We start from the raw sequence: 20,452 nt of genomic DNA on the forward strand, positions 1-20,452 counted from the left end.
AGACCTCCTTGGAACTAGAGAAATCCCTGAAGGCATCAAAGCTCCCTTCTGCACTGTGCATGTGAAGCATCTATAATCTAGGATTATTTGTCTTGATGAAATAATGATCAATACCTGAGTCTTGCTCCTTTGGAAATAACTTGCAATGCCACCTGCACATCCCCCCCCCCCCCATATGAACACACTGTGCTTCTTTTGAAGAAAATTTAGTGTCCCCTTTGGCTGTACTAATTTGGAAATTTCTCTTTTTAAGTGCTAATGAAAATCCTCCCACATTTTTAGTGTGCATTTCTCCTAATATAGAAATTTTGTGTTCAAGTTTGTCTAAATGTCATCTTTTTTGAAAGCAGCCTTCTCTGGTGCATTTCTGAATTTTAATTTCACCAGTTTATGCATTTTATATGCATGCTTTTTTGCTAATATGTGCATTTAGGGGGCGGGGAACCTCTTAGCAAAATGGGGGAAAGGTAACTCTCAAAGCAACATTCTGTTTGTGTGTTGATCTGGGAAGTGCAGTTGGGGGTAGGTATACATTAAAATGAAAATAATATGGATTTCTCTGCCCTCCATATCATCTGAGAATGGTTTCTCACACAGTCTTCGCCAGAAAAAGAATCTACTGTCAATCCCAGCATCCATTCACCCAAACCTCTAATCCACAGTTAGGATCTTTATGGCTGGCACCAAGAATCCACCTGCCAGTTTGGCGGCATATTTTCTCCTAACTACATGCATAGAGTTCCATTAGGTCTCCTCTCCTTCAACTGCCACCTGGGAGCAGCCATTCCATTAGACTCATTCAGTGGGAGAAGGGGAAAGCAGGGCTCCTCCATCAGCTCTGCTGAAAGACCAGCTCCATAAAGCATCTCCTACCCCTAAACTGTGCCAGTAGTGGCTGAAAATATATATACGTATCTTGTTCCCTCCCCCTTCCATGTCAAACTATATTACAAAATTAACGTTAATCATGTATAAATATAAATTAACTCTCCCCTGAACAGTACTATAGGATTCACACACAATGTTTCTTTAAACACAGTATGGTATGCACATAGCATAAAATTTTACCTGTTTAACATAATATCCAACCTACTACAGGGGTGCCAAGTTGAATAAAAAAAAATGGGGGGGGAGGTAAGCCCCGCCCCACACAATAAATCACAAGATGCACACAGCATTTGAATGGCAATGCCCATCAACTTTTTTGGGGGGGGAGTGACCCCCAATCAAATATTTATTGGGGGGGCAAAGGGACCTTGACCCCTAGGAGCTGGTTCCTATTGTCCACTACTATATATAATGCTAACATCCTAGAGAACCTTCACTTTTCTCTGCCAAAAACTTGCCTTTCTTTGACCTTGGATAGCTGTTTGCCAAACTTTGTGATACCAGTATTCTACATCCTAGAGCTAGGACCACTAGAAATGTCAACATTCGCTTATGGTCAGGAGTTTTTCAAATGCCATATTGTCAACAAAATCAGCAAAGACCACCACAGTAGATCTCTTCACATCTCTACTCGTTGAGGATGCAAGAACCTCAAGAACCTCAGCTTAAACAGACGCTCATTCAGTTGCTAGGCAATGGCCATTGGTGACATCGAATACATGGCCACCATGCCAAGGTTCTAGGAGAGTCAGCGTGGCATACTGGTCAGAGTGTTGGACTAGGACCTGGGAGACCTGGGTTCAAATCCCCGGGGCCTCAACCTTGAGCCGGTCATTCACTCTCGGCCTAACCTGCCTTGTTGTGAGGATAAAATGGGGAGAAGAAGAAATAGGTATGTCACCTTGAACTCCTTGGAGGAATAATAGGATGTAAATGTCATAAGCAGATCAATAAACGTAACAGCCACACAGTACTCCTTCCACAGTAATTTTGTACTCGATGTTTATCTGTTCTTGGTTGTACAACCAGATTGAGAATATCACTTCCCATTTGCCTGAATTGGAACACAGTTGCGAGATCGAAAGCTTCTGTTTTAACTTAAACACTGTTTTGCATGTGAACAGACTACTGTAGCTTCCTAAGGAAGCAGACTTGTTTCAACAGAGCCTACCCTGCTCTCCTGTATCTAGGATTATTTCCTGTTGATCAATACTCGGGTCTTGCTCCTCAGGAAATAGATTTGGCACGGCCACCTGCTCATTTTCCCATAGGAAAACATAGTGTTCCTTTGAGCCGTAGCAGAACAGCAAGGAGGCAATTTAATTCCACACACTACAAGGACGGTATATATTCTTTGAAATGTACAGTTTGATATTTCTGTTCCCTTTTTTAAATCCTGCTTTCCAGACAGAAAAGGTGAGACAAGTCGTGTCCTCAGGTTTGAAAGCCAAAAAGAAAAGGTCAAGGCACCCAGTTTGAAGGGATTTTTGGAGTAAGAAGTTCAAAAGGCAGAAGGGATGTGGGGGAAGAACAACTTTTGACAATGCCCAAAGGAAGGTTTGAGATGTCAATGTCTTGCTGGGGCCAAGCTGATCTTCTCATGCCCATAGCTGTATTTAGACAGCACTGCAGCAACTGACCCAACAGCCTTTCATCCCTGGCCGATGGAGGGGAACTGAGCATGCTTTCCTTCAGCCCTGCAGTCCCAGAGCAAGGGCTGACTAGAGCCCCTTTCTGTCCTGGCGGGGATGGAGAGAAGCAAGCTCCCTGCAGCAGCTCCTTCCCTGGCAAAAGGTGAGACCAGATCGATCTCCTAGACCAGGCGTAGGCAAACTCGGCCCTCCAGATGTTTCAGGACTACAACTCCCATGATCCCTAGCTAACAGGACCAGTGGTCAGGGATGAAGGGAAGTGTAGTCCCACAACATCTGGAGGTCCGAGTTTGCCTATGCCTGTCCTAGACAAGCACAATGTTGTTTTTGTTATTCTTATTCTTATTAATGAATGATCGCTTCCTATGCAGGCTCTCATAGAGGTGGCCCAATTCAATGAAAAGAATGTTCCGAAAGTCAGGTAAATTTCTGAGGTGCTTCCCATTAGCTCCTTGTTTTGAAGCTCTTTGGGGGGCAGACTCCCACAGTACAGGTGTAGAATTAAGGGTGGTGTGGGTCTTAAGCTCCCCCACCCCCAATTCCCCTGGAGGGACTTAGCTGGGTCCCACAGACAGCAGACAGTGCCAGGGAAATCAACAGGCTCAAGTGATCCATCAGTTGCCATAGCAACTGCAGATGTGGAGCAACAGCCCAGAAGGCCTCAGTTGGGCCTTACAAACTACGAAGAAGACTAAACTAGGGTGTCTAGAATCTCTCCTATATTAAATATAAATACAATATTCTGTGTATTTTATGGGGACAATAATCTTTTTGTCGCAGTTGGGCAGATTTTGTGTGTGTGTGTGTGTTACAAACAAAACAAAAACCAATTATAAACTTACTAGGCAGATCACTACCTCTCAGAAACAGCAGCACTTTCCTACAGTATAGGATAATGTAGACCTACCTCACAGGATTATTTTTTGGGTGACTGAGATAATGCTTATGAAGCACTTTGTGCATATACTGTTTTTATTATTTATCTCTGTCAGCCCACATTGCACTTTGTGACGATAAAAAGGGGCACCTGTGGAAAAAAGGTGAGACAAAAGGCAGTGGCCAGAATTTATAATGCTACTGTGTACACACCATACTTTTAAAGTACATTTGAAGCACATTCCCCTCAAAAAATTCTAGGTACTGTAGTTTCCCGCTCACTGAGTTACAGTTCCCATCAACCCACAGCAAATCACAGTGCCCAGAATTCTTTGTGGGGCTGGGATGTGCTTCAAATGTGTGTTAACGGTATGCTGTAGAAGGTTAGAGGCTAGGAATTTTAACCAAAAAAGGGCACAGAAAAAGGTATATTTTGAGGGTTTTTTAAACCTGGTTTCCCCCACCACTTTTGTGAATGGGGTGCAGGAAGATAAAGGTACAATCTTGAAGCTTCTTAAGAGCTCGGACATCATGTTTAAGTCCATTTTATACACTGATGCCAATCAGGACATTTATCTCCTCGTTCTTTAGGTAATCTTTTTCCAAACCCTGATGACCACTTTGCGGGTGCTTCCAGAGAGCCTGCTTATTGAGCCGTCATCCTGATTTGATTGCAAGGCGATTAGACAACACTGGCTATTTAAAGCACATTTAACCTGATTTGTTTGTGGGGAGGCTAGACGGAGATGCATCAGTGCAAACATCCCACACTTTCCCCGTCCCTCTGCATCAGTTCAATCTTTTCAGGAAGCAGGTTAAACTATGGAATTTGCTCCTAGAAAAGGCCGTGATGGCTACCAACTTGGATGATTATAAAATATGATTTGACATATTCATGGCAGATAAGGCTATCAATGGCTACTAGTCACACAAGGGCTGTACTTTGCTTCCATGGTCAGAGGCACTATCTTTCTGAATACAGTGGTACCTCTGGTTACGAACTTAATTTGTTCCGGAGGCCTATTCTTAACCTGAAACCATTCTTAACCTGAGGTACCACTTTAGCTAATGGGGCCTCCTGTGCGATTTCTGTTCTCATCCTGAGGTAAAGTTCTTAACCTGAGGTACTACTTCCGGGTTAGTGGAGTCCGTAACCTGAAGTGTTTGTAACCTGAGGTGTTTGTAACCCGAGGTATCACTGTACCACTTGTGGGAATTGCAGGAGGAGTGATTGCTCTTATACTTGGGTCCTGCTTACAGGTTTCCCAGAGGCGTCTGTGTGGCCTCTGTGTGAACAGACTAACGGGGCCATCGGCTTTATCCAGCAGGCTCATCTTACCAAGTTGCTTTTCTCTATCACGCCACAAGAATAAAGAGGAAACAGTCTTTAAGCTTGGCCCTTATTTTGGATTCTGCAAGCAGCTGGATTCCCCCTGAGACACCTTACATTCTGTAGCTCAAGTGAAGTTCTGTATCTGTGGGGATAAGTTATTTGGTTCTTCTCATTGCCATTAAGATATATATTTTTTTAAAGAGTCTTCTCCAAAGAAAAAGAACTCCACTAGGTGGTAGACTTGCACCATGTAAGTCCTTGCGTTTGTGAACCATTTCTTTCTCCGAGAGTAAGACATAATCCTTTCTATATTGTAGTAAGCTATTATTTTAAAGTTTGTACTCACTGAGGAGAGCAGATAATTCTAATGAGGACCCCTAGCATTGCATATTATGGATGACATGCACCGTGGGTATCAGCCTTTTGTGAAAAAGTGCAGCAGGCATATTCGTGTGAGCTTTGTCCAATATTGTACAATGAACTAATTATCTTTTAGACGATCTCTCACAATAATTAGTTGTCTGTCATCTTCTCTTCTAACCCCCATAATACTTTGAGTTGCAAAGAAATGTTTATAATCTAGTCCTTTGATGTGAGACTTCCAGTACAAGCCCTAAGCGTATTTACTCTGAAGTAAATCCCGATAATCTCAGTGACTAAGGAAGTTTGCTTATAGTTGCAGCCTTAACCAACTGGATTTTCATTCCTCTTCGCCCAGTGTAGTTCTGATGGTTAGCCTGTGACCCAATGACAAAAAAACCCTGTGATGTGCTTTTATTTTTTACAGCTCTCTGGGTTGTTATGCTAATCATCTTGGTAGCTTGTTTAAGCTACGAAGCTTATAAACACTGGATTATAAATAGATTTTCGAAAAATATTGTTTGTCTTCTTTTCACAAATTTGATCCTAGCTCACCTCTTCTTAAATCTAGGTCTTAACTTCAGTTAGTCTACTCTAAGATGGACTAGGATTGGGTACAACCCACAGTCATTTTGTGCTTATGATGGTATAAGGGCACCCTACTTTCAATCCTGTTTGCACCTCCTAAATTTTCAGGGCACACATACTGCTTTGTTTTCAATCAGTGCATGTCCTATAGCTCCCTGCTGAAATCCTGTAGCTTTTCATAACACAAACATTGCAAGGTTTTTCTATCCTGGTATCCTGCAAGAGCACACCTCCAGATGATGAAAGAGTGCCCCTCCCAATGTAATAACACCAGGTAAGAATAATGGGGCAAATATTAAAACTGCTAGAACACTCCTGGATGGCTAATAGAGCACAAGACTCTTAATCCCAAGGGTGTGGGTTTGATCCCCACGTTGGGCAAAGGATTCTTGCATTGCAGGGAGCTGGACTGGGTGACGCTTGTGGTCCCTTCAAATTCTACAATGCTATGATTTGCAAAGCTGAGCAGGGTCTGTTATGGTTTCAAATTGGATGGGGGACTGCGTGTTGAGATTCCTGCATTGCAGAGGGTTGGATTAGGTGACCCCGGGGTCCCTTCCAACTTTACAATTCTGTGATCTCCGTAAAGTTTGGACCGTCCAGTATAAATCCACCACTGACGCACTTTTATTGTGCCAATAAAACATGTTCCGGAACACACAAATAAAAAAGCCAACAAAAAAGTCAGGAGGGACTACACACACACACACACACACACACACACACACACACACACACAGAGGAATATGTTTAAGTATTAATTCTTAATGTCTTTCTGGGCAGATGAATGTTTCATCTGAACTTTGTGTTGTTCTGTTTGGCATATTTTCACTGTACTTTGCTTGAGTTGTATAATGACAATAATTATGATTTAAACTGTAAACTGCATATGCATTGGAACATAGGAAGCTGCCTTATGTTGAGTCAGACTACATTGGTCCATCTAGCTCAGTATTGTCTACACTGACTGGCAGTGGCTCTCCAGTATTTCAGGCAGGAGTCTCTCCTTAAACCTACCTGGAGATGCTGGGAACAGGGGCGAATGAAGGTGTCGTGACACCTGGGGTGGGGTTTCGCTACGTAGGGCGCATGTGCGGTGTCACTACATACAGTGCATGCACTGTACGTAGCACTGCCGCACATGTGCTGTACATAGCGGTTTGCCGGTGCCACCGCTCCAGCGCCATATGGACGGTGCCAGGATTGTTGGCGCCGCCACACATGCGCTTTACATAGTGGTTTGCTGCTGGCGCTGGGATCCTTTGCTCACGGCTGCAGCCACAAATGGAAGATCCTCCACATGCGGCTGTGGCGGGGCGAGCCCCCGCGAGTGCCTTCTTGTTGCCCCCCCCCCAGACATGGCACCCAGGACAAACGCCCCCCCCCCGTTGCGACGCCACTGGCTGGGAACTGAGCCTGGGACCTTCTCCTTGCAAGATAGCTCTATCACTGAGCTATGGCTCTTACCCTAGAGAGCTGAGAAATAAATTCCTCTATAATAAAAAGTAGGACTCTGTGAAGCAGACGGAACTCCAAACAGGTGTAGCTTGTTAGCCAATAAACACCTGCCTAATCGTAATAGAATTAACAACAGTTGCCTAGAATGGTGTTTAAACTGAGACCTTGGAGTAAGACTCCCAACCTCTCACAGGAAAGAACAGCTGCCAGGATTAAGGTTTTTGCCTTTTGCTGTTCTGGAGCATGATTATGCTCATCAATTCGAAGCACAGTCCTGTTCAGAATCTTTTAGCTGTGACTCTTCACCTCTGAAAAGTTCTTTATCAATGCATACTTATTTTGTTTTTAGTAACCGACGATCTCAGCCTTACTTCTGGATTAACAGATATAGGACCGAGGGTATTAATCAGCTGCAGGGTCGGTGATTCTCGCAACAGCAAGTGAGTAATACCATGATGGCCCCATTTTACAGTTATCAAATGAACCAGAGAAGCTAAGCTGCTTCTTTCGAGCTGTGGTGTCAGCTGAGATTGTAGCTTTATGCTATCAGAAGGATGTTTCCCTTATCCTTTCCCTGCTTTGGGCCTGTGACTTGGGAATGCTGATTCCTTTAGGTTTAAACTTTGCTATTCAGCAAATGGATTAAGGAGAAGATAGCAGCAAGCAATGCGTATCCTCTCAAAATCTGTTGAAATCCACGGCCAGTCAATGTAGACAGTATTGAGTTAAATGGTCTTGACTCATTATAAGGCAATTTCTTTTGTTCCTGTTAAAAAACCCTCTTAATTTAGAATAATGGGGGACTAGAATCTTATTTTTAGAACCTCTTCTCTGCATGCAGACCCTCCAAGTGTCCCTGTTTTTCCAGATTTACAGAAGCTGTCCTGTTTTCTGTTTTGATCCCGGATTGTCCTGCTTTTCCTGTTTTCATCAGAGAAATATTGGAGGGTAAGGCGTTATGCCACCCATGAGCCAAGGAAGTAAATAACTACTGTAGATTCTGGCATATTAGGCGACTGGGAGTATTAGACCAGTGTTCCCCAACCTTGGGCCTCCAGCTGTTTTTGGACTACAATTCCCATCATCCTTGACCACTGGTCTTGCTAGCGAGGGATGATGGGAGTTGTAGTCCAAAAACAGCTGGAGGCCCAAGGTTGGGGAACACTGTATTAGACGACCCCCCAAATTGGCAGCTGCAATTTGGGGGTTCGTCTTATAAGCCCAGTCGCCTAATACGCTAGGCAGCTCCACGGCGGGAGAAAGCCACCCGGTGCGGAGCGGAGCCCACCGCCCCTGCTTCGGAGCTGTCGCCACAGCAGCAGGAGGCAAGCTCCGCTCCACGCCGCCCATACCCGGCATATAAGATGACCCCCAACTTTTTAACCTCTTTTCCGGGGTTAAAAAGTCATCTTATACGCCGGAATCTACGGTATACAACCTTTAGAAGATATCTGAAGGCAGCCGTGTATAGGGAAGTTTTGTTGATGTTTAATGTTTTATTATGTTTTAATAAATGTTGGAAGCCACCCAGAATGGCTGAAGCAGCCCAATCAGATCTGTGGGGTATTATTATTATTATTATTATTATTATTAATTATTATCATCATGGAATAGGATGTCCCTATTTTCATCGGAGAAAAGTTGGAAGGTATGTGCAGGCAGAAAGTCTCAGGTTCAGTCCCCAGCATCTCTAGGTATGGGTGGGAGAGTGACCTCTGCCTGAAATCTGGGTGAGTTGCTGCAGGCAGTGTGGGCAATACTGAGCTAGATGGACCAATGGTCCGACTCTGTATAAGGCAACTTCCTATTAGCTTTGGCTATCAATCAGAGACAGCAAGGAGAGAAGCTTGTAGCTGCCTATGTATGTAAGGGGGTTTTTTTGTCTGGCAAATAGTGTTGGGTACTGGACACAATTCTGAGTCCAAACCAATATAGTTAATATTGTTGAAAGGAATCAGCTTGGCAGTTAACAAACAGACAATATTTTCATTCATTATTGAAAAACAAAATTTCTTTTTTGAACAGATTTTGTACCCTGGGTATATATATTCAGTGGAATGCACCCTTTTCCAATTTTGCCACCTACAAATAGGGTGGAAAATCTCAAGTGCCCATTTTTCGCTCAGCCCCAGGGTGCTGCTGTTCTGCCGGTGCACACATTGATCTCAAATCCACTTTATGATTCTATCCTATTTACTTAATGTCACCTGTGGGTGGTGGAATTGGTGGCTGAACGTGGCTGCACAAGCAAGGCATATGTCCAAATGTAGAAGCCTTGAAAGCAGTGGACATCACCTCTATGCTTTACCTCCACTGTGAGAGGCATTATGCCTCTGAATCCTAGTCAACAGGGAATTGCAGGTGGGCAGAGGGCTCTTGCACTCATGCCCTGCTTGCAGGCTTCTGAATCCCAGTTGCTGGAAACCACAGAGGGGGAAACTGCTGTCAGAAGTCCTCCTTGCAGACTTCTGACACGCACCTGGCTGGCCACTGCAAGAAAAGGATGCTGAACTAGACGGGGCATTGGTTTAACCAAGCTGGCTCGTCTTAATGCCAACACACCTGTTTTTTGCCAGCATGGTGGTACCTTGGGTTACAGATGCTTCAGGTTACAGACTCCGGTAACCCAGAAATAGTACCTCGGGTTAAGAACTTTGCTTCAGGATGAGAACAGAAATTATGCGGCAGTAGCAGGAGGCCCCATTAGCTAAAGTGGTACCTCAAGTTAAGAACAGTTTCAGGTTAAGAACGGACCTCCAGAATGAATTAAGTTCTTAACCCAAGGTACCACTGTAGTTCCTAAAAAACAAGGAAACCCTGGGGACATGGCACAGTTTTGGTGAATCTCTGCAGCTCTAGGGTTTAAAACTCCCCAGGAACGAAGGGATATCCTTTAAGTATCTAGACCTGGAGCTAAAGCATTCACCACCCGCTTCCAGGGCAAAAGCTCTGTATCAGTCAATGACTCTCACACCTCACTTTTCTCAGGGTCATGTTTCGTCTGGGGATTTTATGATCAGTGTTGTTGACACGTCTCTGGAATGAGGCTGAGGCATCTGCATTCCTTTCAAGATTGAGGGTTGGCGGGTGGGTGGAAGAGATCTGGTGCATGCTTTAAGCAGGACTGCCTCCATGTTTGGGGACACTGGGTTGATGGGTGTTTATACTATGGTTACCAGATTTTTTTTCAATGAATCCAGGGACACTTTTTTTTTTGAAGCTGAGTAGCAACAGGGAGTCAGTAGTGGGGATGGTGAGGCAAAAGACCCTTGGCCCAAGCACACATGCCTATTGTATAAAGGTGCAAAGCCCTTCTTTCACACCCTGTGAAAAATAAATGTGCAGAGTTTTTAAAAAACTGGGCAACAGTGTGCTGTGTGCCCGTGACTCCCAAGCTTCCCCCGATCTCCTGCCCCCTTCCCCCTTTGTTTTGACTGATCGGGGGAGGCTCAGGAGTTGTGGGCGGGTGGCCGTTGCCCAGTTTTTAAAAAAAACTCTGCACATTTATATTTCACAGGGTGCGAAAGAAGGGCTTTGCACCGTGCCTGGCACAGAAACCATGTGCCTTGTGCCCTTCCTGGGCAATGACCACCTGCCTGTGACCCCCAAGCCTCCCCCGATCAGTCAAAACAAAGGGGGAAGGGGGAAGGAGATCTGTACTGTCGGACATCCATGGTTCCCCTTTGGCAGTGGCGGCAGCAGCGAGCAGCAAGCAGCTCCTGAAGCCAGCCAGAGCCAACTGCACTACCAGGCTGGCTCCGGGCTGCTGAGGCTGCTGCTGCCACGTTTCCCGGGAACAGATTTGCAAATCTGGGGACATTCCAGGGACAGAATTTGTCCGGAGACAGATTTGCAAATCTGGGGATGTCTGGTAACCCTAGTTTATAATGATGTCAAGACCTCCAGGCAGCAGACCCCCCCCCCGACTGTGTCCTGTAAGGCCCCATCCACAATATGGATTTAAGTCAGTGCCACACCACTTTAAACAGCCATGGCTTCCCTCAAAGACTTGTACAAACTGTAGTAGCTCCTTAAGGAGTGCTGCGACTTGTCAGGGAACTAATATTTTTTTCACAGAGCTACAGTTTTCAAAGTATCGTGGGAAGATGGATGGATTTTTTAAAACCACTATAGGAATTCCCGCTCACTGAGGGGAATAAGGGTCTCCTAAGAACTCTCAGCACCCATAACAAACTACAGTTCCCAGGATTCCTTGGGGGGTGGGAAGCCATGAGTGCTTAAAGTGGCATGATGCTGTTTCACATGCAAGGTGCAGATGGGATCTAAGTTGAGCTGTCTTTCAGGGTGCTGTCGAAACTTAAGATAGCAGGGGCCAATGAGATTTACTGTGTTAAAAAGAGAAGAAAGGCAGACGTCAGTCCTGCTGGGCTTTTGGGCCAAGGCAGCCTCCAAAGGATGCTGAGTGCTGATGCGAATCCTGCATCCTTTAGATCCCCTCCCCAAGTATTTTGCATTTCTCCCTTTTGATTCTTGCCTATTGATATTTTAGTTATGATGTGAGCAGCAGGGGAAGTAGGGCATAGAGAAAGAGTGAGCGTTCGACGAAAAACCAGGGGGAAAGGGAAGGGTGGTAGCTCAGTGGCAGAGCATTTGCCTTGCATGCAGAAGGCCACGGGTTCATTCCCCAGCATTTCCTGATAGGGTTGGGAGAGGACCCTGCCTGAAGCTGCAGAGAGCTGCTGCCAGTCAGTGCAGACAATACTGAATTAGATGGACCAATGGGCCCCATCAGCAGAAGACAGCCTCCTATGTAACACAATTATGACTTCTTAGAGGTTCGTTTGAAAATGGATTCCGATTTTAGGAAATTCCTTCCTTTAGTTGGCAGGAGAAGTGGGGCCATAACTCTCTGGTGTTCTTGCAATATATTTGGTTGTAAGCAATTTCTCTTTTTAATTGGACACCTTCTGCGTATACTTTCCCAGGCTGCCACTTCCAAGCTGTTAAGCAACTCCAGTGCTCTGACTTGGAGGCGGGATGATTTACAGCTCTGTCTATGGGATGCTCAGGCTGATGCTAGGTGAGGGCAGAGCTATAATTTGCAAAGAGGTTTCTGGGCTCTGTAGCAGCGAGAGGGAACCTGATTGATGAGCAATTTGCTTGTTGCAACACCAGGAACTGGGGCTTTCTTGTAGTCCTCCTTACCAGGCAATGAATCAAGACATTTGTGGAGTGGGGAAGGCGCTTCCACACAGCAGCTTATTATGGACTTGGTGCCGATTACGCTCTAATGTTTTCTTCTTTTTGTACTGGCCACATGATGTTGCCTTCATCAAAATGGCATCTCGTGCTTTTTCTACATTTTGTCCAAATTTCACCTTTCTGCAGAAAATCCCCAAAGTAAAAAACAACCTGCCGTACTTTGGCAGTCCCTGCCACTGTGGACAGTCTGTAGCACATTCTTTTTTGAGTGGGCAGTTTGTCATGTGCCACGAGTGACTAGGAATGGCAGGGTGGGGGAGAGAAATCAAATCCAGTTTGCATTCAAAAGTGATCTTACCTAATTGGTGCTTTCTGAAACAATAAGCGAGCCAAAACACAGCCATTCTTTGAAATTCACACTTCTTCGAATTTTGCATTGCAGTTTCTCCAGCCAACTACCGTGGACAAAAATGTACACAGTAGGGTAAGGCATGCATGTAAATGCATCTATCTGGTGAAAAAAAATGACATATAAAATATTATATCATGTCTGGGAAACCGTTTTGCAAAAACGCGTATGTTAGAGAGAGTTGCATACAGAACTGTGTACATTTGGGAAAATTCACACTAGTTTGCGTTGAATTATCATGTGTGAGTATGTGTGTGTGTGTGTGTGTGTGTGTGTGTGTGTGTAAAACACAAACTGTTGTGGAAATGTGGAGAACTGAACTTAACATTGGGGTGGAAAATGAAAGACAGAGAAATATAATAATAATATAATAATTTATTATTTATACCCCGTCCATCTGGCTGAGTTTCCCCAGCCACTCTGGGCGGCTCCCAATCAAGTGTTAAAAACAGTACAGCGTTAAATATAAAAACTTCCCTAAACAGGGCTGCCTTCAGATGTCTTCTAAAAGTAAGATAGTTGTTTATTTTCTTGACATCTGATGGGAGGGCATTCCACAGGGTGGGTGCCACTATCGAGAAGGCTCTCTGTCTGGTTCCCTGTAACCTCACTTCTCGCTATGAGGGAACTGCCAGAAGACCCTCGGTGCTGGATCTCAGTGTCCGGGCTTAACGATGGGGGTGGAGACGCTCCTTCAGGTATACTGAAATGGACATAGTGGTGATGTTTCAGTAGGTTGCCTCTATTACCACACTCTGGCTTCTGTTTGCTGCTCATATGAGATTTGCACGAGACCTGTAATAATAAAATAAATGTCTGGGTCAGGGTCTGTTTATTGTCCTTTCCCCTTCAGTCCTTCTATAATTTCTTACCCTCTGCTTTCTCAACTTAAAGCACCCATAATTCCTGTTGTGCTGCTGGTGTGTGCATGCCAAATGATTCCTCAGCCTCTTTTCACTGCTTTTTTTTAAATTAAAACTTCTCCGAGAGTTTGCTGCAGCAGGCAGGGAGGAATATGAGATGGCCCCAAGTCCAGGCATTGCAATAAGTAAATTAGATCTCCTCTTGGTGTGCTACAGATCCCCCTGCAAACCTCATTGCAAATTATAGCTCTGTCTTGAACAAGCATTGCATTCAAGTGATCTGCAGATGTGGTGATCGGAACTCAGGGTGCCCAGCGCTCCTGGTTGTACTGTGGATAAAGAAGAAACAAGGGTCTCCATGTTGCTTCCTGCTATCAAAAAAATAAAAACAAAACCTTCTTTGATATTGCAGGGACTCTTGGATGGGTTTGTTTTTGGTGAAAAGTGAGAAGGGGTTCAGGACTCCCCTGCCTTCAGCAATGCAATCTGATCCCTGGATGCTTTGAGCTGAAGTTCTGTATCAGTTGGAAGATGAAGGCTGGGAATTGTTATAATGTATTGAAAGACTGGGAAGCCCCTCCCCACCCACTCAGAGCAGTGTGTAACCCCAGATCTTGCAGACAAGCAAACTGCCGTTTAATCCCCAAAACTAACGGAGGGAGGAGTGACTGAGGAGGGCCAGGGCAAAACAACACACCAGTAATGTTATGTACTGAAGTTCTCACCCTGGGCCAGCAGGAGGATACTGTAGATAGTTTTCACTCAGGTCCACATATGCAAATAAGGGATTGAAAGTGATGTTCAGTGATTGGATAGTTACAGAAAATGGTTACTGTTGCGTTCTAGTGGAGCTCTATATAAGCAGGCTGGCTGAACCCTTCAGTTCAGTTCAGTTCTGGCCTGTGAATAAACAAGAGCTGTTTGAAGAATCACTGTGTCGTCTGATATGTTCACCCACAACATAACAAATAATATTTTCTGTCAATACTCCACCAGCTGGTTTGGGTGGCAAGCAGTGGAATAACAATGAATATGATGACCAGGGGTGGGGGAGAATGGGAGTCCGTATTCCAGGCAACCCTCAAATAAACATCAGACCGGAGTTATATGTCGTGAGATAATGCCCTACTATGGAGATGGCCAATGTTGGAAGCTATGCTTTACTGTTCTGCCAGTGGATTCACTCTTTCTAGAATTGTGTACATTCCATACAAAGATTTTTGGGAGCTGTAGTTTAATGGTGCTGGGAATGATACTTTAGTGAATGGTAAATTATGGTTCCCAGGATTCTTTGGGGGAAGTCACGTGCTTTAAATGTATGGTATGTATGCAGCCTAGCTGTTTGTGTTACCTGGATATTGACAATGGGCACTCATGGGCAAAAGAATGTACCTGGAATGTGAGTCATGTATCCACCTGCCCAAGCGGAAACTGGGCCTTAGTTTTATTTGAGAGAAGTGTGTCTGTGAGAATTAGGAAAATTCAATTTAGTGCACATGATGAACCTGCCAAATCTGCACTTTGTAAAACGGTACACAAACTGAAACACAGCCAACCTTCAAAATCCTTTCTATTACTATTACTATTATTATTACTAATTTTATTTATGGCTTTCAGTTTTATACATTTCAATAATTCTACAATCATTTTAACATTTCAAAACTCGACTTCCTTTGCCCTCTTTCTGCGGTTCCTTAACTTTGTTTTTTAATATATATTTCCTGCAGATTCTGAATTAGCTTAATTTACTCATTTATTCATCTATTTTAAATATATCCTTTTATTTCTTATGTGTGTTCTCATATTACAGTTTGAATGCCGTGAAATTAAAATGGTAACACAGTGAAACAGAATATAAAATATAAAAGAGGTAATTGAAAATCAATATGAATATGTTCCCCATCTGAACCACAGCCACAGAGACCACCTGAATGAACCTCTGAGACAACTGGTGGCCCTGTAGAAATGTTAGAACCTGCCTTAGACCCATTGGGCCATCTAGTTTAGTACTGTCTACACTGACTGGCAAGGGACGCAGGTGGCGCTTTGGGTTAAACCACAGAGCCTAGGACTTGCCGATCAGAAGGTCGGCGGTTCGAATCCCCACAACGGGGTGAGCTCCCGTTGCTCAGTCTCTGCTCCTGCCAACCCAGCAGTTCGAAAGCACATCAAAGTGCAAGTAGATAAATAGGTACCGCTCCGGCGGGAAGGTAAACGGCGTTTCCGTGCGCTGCTCTGGTTCGCCAGAAGTGGCTTGGTCATGCTGGCCATATGACCCGGAAGCTGTACGCTGGCTCCCTTGGCCAATAAAGCGAGATGAGCGCTGCAACCCCAGAGTCGGTCACGACTGGACCTAATGGTCAGGGGTACCTTTACCTTTACACTGACTGGCAGTAGGTCTCCAGTGTTTCAGGCAGGGAACATTCCCATCCCTACCTGGAAATGCAGGGGACCGAACCTGGGACCTTCTGCATGCAAAGCAGATGCTCTACCACTAAACTGGCTCTACCCCATGAACTGAACACATGGTTTTTATACGGATATAATAAAGCTGCACGTATTCACTTTCTATACAGCCTAATACATGATTTGCATGCAGTACTGCCTACGTCTTGCTCAATCTCGTCTGCTTCTACTGGCAAAGTATCTCCAAAGTCTCAGCAGGACCTGAGATCATTTTAACCAGAGACACTGGGAAATTTAACCCGGGCTTTTCGACATGCAGAGCATTATGTTGCAGCACCGCACACACCCCTTAAAATAATAAATGTATAATAAGGATGCAGAATAAGCTTTCGATGCCAGATGTTTGTGTTGAACTACTGCAGATATGAAAACCTGTTTTGTTTCTTTCCTTCTCTTCGCTGTTGCTACAACAGACCTGGCGAAGGAGCGACTACCCCTGGCAGCGGGATGAGGAAGTCCAAAACTCCAAGCCCATCCCGTCTGTGTGCTAATGGTTAACCTGACCGCCCACGTGGGAGCCTGCGAGTTAACAGAACATGCCTTTTATCATCCCCAGCCCGCCAGTGCACAAGGCAGCACCGCGCTCGAATATAGCCACAAACAGTTTTCTTTCAGCTCCCAACCTGAAGAACAAGTTCCCGTTTGTTTGAAAACAAGAGAGAGCGAGAGGCAGAATGAAGTCCACCTAAGGCCGGTAAACTCCCTCTGCTTGCCTTTGGCCTCCTCCTCCTCCTCCGTCAGAACTTGTTACCTTGGAGCTGTTGGAACAAGGACGATAAAAAGTTGCTTTGTAATCTCCGGGCCCTCCTTATGCAAAATATACATGGGAGGAGCTTTTGCTTTCTCTCTCTCTTTTCTACATGGGAGACACCGTGTATGCACAGGAGACAGAAACATTGAAGCTGCACTCTCTGTCCAATGAAAAAGAGTGAAAACTGAGGTATGTGCTCTGTACGTTTCTCTCCCCACCCCGCCACCAATTTCTCCCTAGATGTCTTTTGGTTTTTGTACTGCTAGCACTTCTTCCCCTCTTTGAAGCGAAAGCGAGTTTGGCAACCTCTAACAAGCTCCTACAGGAACAGCTCAGTAGCGTTTATGGTTGCAACAGAACCTTCTGTCTCTGGCCTTTGCTCTTTATCTGGAAACGTAATGAAACGCAGAAAGCAGTACGACAAGGAGCTGAAAACATCGTCGCTTTGGGTTCTCTAACTTGGAGAAGACCGAGGAGTTCCACTTGGGTGGATCCTTCCCTTCTTAAACGTGCTTGCTTCCTTCTCCTCAAAGAGGATCTCTGATGTGCTGTTGCTTTCCCGGGGAGTCCTCTGAAGCATTTGGGTTCAGGGCAACCCTTTAAACCAAAAGCTAGAGAGAGAGATTAGGTAAGACACAACCTTTTTATCAGTAGATCTTCTGATGACTTGCTTGTTTGAGTTCTAAGTTGCTGGCCTTCAAGGTGCCCAAAGGAAGGAAAGTCTGGACAGCACTTGCTAAGGGGACAGGAACCTGTTTAAAACTGGTAAGAGGAGAAACGATGCTGGTGTGGTTATGCAGGGTCAGGCGAGCTGGTGTGATTTTGCAGGGTGAGGCCCTGAACGCAGCCAAAAGGGAAATCAAATGGCACATGGGCGCCAATATGGTGTGGTTGCTGACCGTTTGGCGTGGATCAGGGACATCTGGCCTTGTGTCTATTTGGCCACAAAACTTGCTGGGCAACTTTAGCACCAGCTCTCTTTCAGTGTAACCAATCTTGCAGGGCTGTTGTGCAGATGAAATGGAGAGAGGAGCCATGTGTGGCACCCAAAGCTCCTTGGAGGAAGGGCAGGATATAAATACCGTTTACATATTGCTTTGGCGAAGTGACTCTAAGGCATACGTTTAAAGCAGACCGCTTCCCCCCTGTAAACTGTAGTCTCCCCCCCCCACAGAGCTACAGTTCCCAGTACCTTTGAAAAAACGAGGTTCCCAGCATTCTTTCTGGGGAAGTAATGTGTTGTTTTATTAGTGTGTTGTGTTCACGTAGCCCAGAATGCAGGTTAGGTTCCTAGGACACTTTCTCATGTTCTGCCCCTAATAGCATAGAAACACAGAGTTGGAAGGGACCTTGAGGACCATCTAATCCAGGCATAGGCAAACTCCGGCCTTCCAGATGTTCTGGAACTACAATTCCCATCATCCCTAGCTAATAGGACCAGTGGTCAGGAATGATGGGAATTGTAGTCTCAAAACATCTGGAGGGCCGGAGTTTGCCTTTGCCTGATCTAATCAAACTTCCTGCAATGCAGGAATATGCAGCTGTCCCATAAGGGAGTCGAACCTGCAACCTTGGCGTTATCAGCACCACATTGTAACCAACTCAGCTAAGTTCCCCTTATCCACCCACTGCCACCCACTAGTTTTTCCCATTAAGTTAACTTCCTCCTGGAATGATTTGTAGATTAGGATTTTCTCATTCTGGATGTCTGGCACCGTGCCATTTATTTTTTTTATTTAGTGCTGATGATAATTAAAGGGGTGTGGGGGGGATAGCAAAATGGTGGCATATTTGCTGTGACCTATTGAAAGTTTCCATGTTGATTTTTGTGTTTGTGAGTGTGTGCCAGATATGTGCCTGGCTAAGTTAGGGTGGGGAAGAGAGAAGATGGGAGAGCTGCAGTGCACAGCAGCAGAACAGATGATTTGTATGTAGAAGGTCTCTGGTTCATATTCTGTAGTTCATAAACTGTAGCAAAATATGTTTATGAAAGCATATTTTTTTAGATAAAGGTGCATTTTGTAAATTCAAAGATGTGTAAATGTGAATTTTCATGATCTTTTAGAGAGAGAGAGGAAAAAAACAGATTAATGCGGAGCAGGGTGAAACAGACCTATGAATAAGCACATGAGTGACACTGATAGGAAACAAACTGATTCATCCATCCCTTGAAATGGTTTTGTCTCTATAAAGCATAGATCTGTGTCTCCATTGTTCCACGTCTGACCTTGAGGCCTTTTTGCCTCGGGGCACCTTATTTACCTTGCTCTCCTGTTTTAATAGCATGGTGCTTACTGCTGGCCCGGCTTCTTGCCAAAACGTGTCATTGGAAAGAATGGAGAGCAAACCACTCTGCAGCTGTTTACTGAATAAACAGCCTGCCGGATGCCTATCTTGTGTTTTCTGATCCAGCTTTGATTGTATTTGTGGAGCTGGGCATGGGGGAAGTGGCTTGACTGAACCGAAGGCGTGTTGCATGAAGAACAGCGGTGAAGCTCCCTTTATTTAGAACATTCATTAAGCACAAGGACCAGAAACTCAGGAGTCCTAGTCTCTGCTGAGCACCTTCTGAGCTTTTTTTTTTGTGTGTGGATTGCCCCAGATTTTGGCAAACCAGATCACATAAAACGTGGCTCTTAGCATGAGCAGGAATCATAATTAGACCAAAGGGGAAACTGGAGAATCTCCCTTGCAAGGAAAGGCTACATCAAGTGACACACTTTAGTGGGTGGCTCCCCGGATCTGGTAGATAAGCCATTTAGAAGCCTATTTTATAATAGCCTATGATCAGTGGTGGCTGGTGCCCTTTGGGATGGGAAGGGCAGAAGGCAGGGAGAGCAACAGGAGGTGAAGGCAGAGCTAATAACAGGCAGAACCACCCCTTCATTGATTATAGGTGAGAAAAGCAGGGCAGGTGGGAGCTAGCTGAGGGTAGACTGAGGTTTGTAGAGCTTCTTCTTCTTTGGCCATCACTCGTAGCCGAGTAAGATTGCCTTCCATAAACACGGTTTTAACAGTGAGTCCGGAAGTGACTGTGGAAGCCAATTCTGGATCCACACGCCCTTCCACAGTGGGGACATAGGTTTCCGGGTGGGAGTTGATCACCGTGAGGGTTTGCCAAGCGTGCCTTCCTCCTAGCATGTTTCTCCCTTTCATCCTGAGTTCGAGCATCTTCAAAGCCCATGACACCTTTGGTAAAGGCTGTTCTCCAACTGGAGAGCTCGCAGGCCAGTGTTTCCCAATTGTCTGTGTTTATGCTACATTTTTAAAGATTTGCCTTGAGACAGTCTTTAAACCTCTTTTGTTGACCACCAGCATTACGCTTTCCATTTTTAAGTTTGGAATAGAGTAGTTGCTTTGGAAGATGATAATCAGGCATCCGCACAACATGACTAGTCCAACGAAGTTGATGTTGAAGAATCATTGCTTCAACACTGGTGATCTTTGCTTCTTCCGGTACACTGGCATTAGTTTGCCTGTCTTCCCAAGTGATATGTAAAACAGGGTAGAGCAGTAGCTCTGTTTACTCTAATGAAATGGCTTCCACTGCTGCTGCTGCTGCTGCTGCTGCTGCTAATAATAATAATAATAATAATAATAATAATAATAATAATAATGGTGTTGGAGGGCTATCTGGGGACCCAA

The sequence above is a fragment of the Podarcis filfolensis genome, assembly GCF_964270895.1.
Source record: "Podarcis filfolensis genome assembly, chromosome: 8".
Taxonomy (NCBI): Eukaryota; Metazoa; Chordata; class Lepidosauria; order Squamata; family Lacertidae; genus Podarcis; species Podarcis filfolensis.